This window comes from Pteropus vampyrus, unplaced genomic scaffold, assembly GCF_000151845.1.
Source record: "Pteropus vampyrus isolate Shadow unplaced genomic scaffold, Pvam_2.0 Scaffold33, whole genome shotgun sequence".
Lineage (NCBI taxonomy): Eukaryota > Metazoa > Chordata > Mammalia > Chiroptera > Pteropodidae > Pteropus > Pteropus vampyrus.
The window spans coordinates 8,298,361-8,299,801 of NW_011888814.1; positions in this window are offsets into that span (position 1 = coordinate 8,298,361).

Sequence of the window (1,441 nt, forward strand, 5' to 3'; positions counted from 1 at the left end):
ATATGTTACATCAATAGGCCAACTAAGAAAACTCTATAAACATTTCAATAGATATTTTAAAGGTATATTCAAAAATCAATAATAGAAGGATATCTATTTAATTGAGAAAAATTCTATTTCAAAAGAATAGCTAACTTTATACTTAACAGTGAAAGACAAAAAGAATCACCATTAAAATTAGAAATGGAAATTCTGCTGTTGATGCTGACATTTAACTTGGATTTGCGAATTGTTGCCAATGAAAAGAGACAAGGATTAAAAGGAGGAGGAAGATAAAGAAGAGTAGAAGGAGGAGGAGGAGGAGTGGAGAGGTGGAAGAGAAAGAGGAGAAATAATAAGTGTAGAATATTGGAAAAGAGTAACGGAGGAGCCAAAATATCATTATATTGTGAAACATTTGAAAAACTTGAGAAAAAAATGTAACGAGGTTAAAGCTAAGCATCCCCATCAGTAGCTTTTGTATATAAGAATTGGGAGAAAAAAATTGCATAGTCTATATAGGCAAAATGCATTAAAGAAAGAAACTTATCACAAAATGAAAAGAACCTATGTGAAGGAAAACTACAAAACTTTACTGAGAAACATGATAGAAGCCTGATAAATCCTTTCAAAATATATACATATATTAAATCATCACGACGTACACTTTAAATACATTATAATTTTATTTGTCAATTATACCTCAATAAAGCTGAAAAAAAACTAAAAGATCTTGATAGAGAAACAAATCTTGTTTCTAGATCAACCCCTCAATATTTTATAAGGTTATTCATTTTTTCCAACTTGATTTATATGTTGAGTACTATCCCAATTAAAATATCAACGAGATTTTTAAAATTTGAAGTAATTATTCTAAAGCTCATCGGTAAGACTAACAGGCAAAATACTTAAAAACCTCTGGAAAAAGAAGAGTGGCAAATAGGATGTATGGCAAAAACTTGCTCCTTTGCATAGTATGTACTCAATTACACAAATATTAAACTATATTGCAAAGCTACAATGATTAAAAAATTATTTACATGAATATTAAACTGTGTTATATAGCTACGATGCTCTTTTACAAAACTATAATTCTGGCATAAGAATCAATGGAAAGGTCAAAGTAGTGGGAGCAGCACTAACCAAATTGCCATCCCATTTGTCTCCCCTTTCACAGTAGAAATTCTCCAGGTTGTCTGCACCATCATTTCTACTTTCTTACCTCCTGCTCCAGTCCAGCTTCCATCCCATTGCTCTGCTGAAACAGCTCTTGTCAAGTCACGGTGACCTTTAGATTGCCAAGTTCCATGGACATAAATCTTCCTCCTTGACCTTCCTGAAACAACAGACACTATCAATCACTTACACCTCCTTGAACACTCACTTCTCTTGGCTCCAGAGACACTGCACCTGCCTGGCTCTCCTTCGCCCCTCTGCCTCCTCCACTTATAGTGTTGCCTAG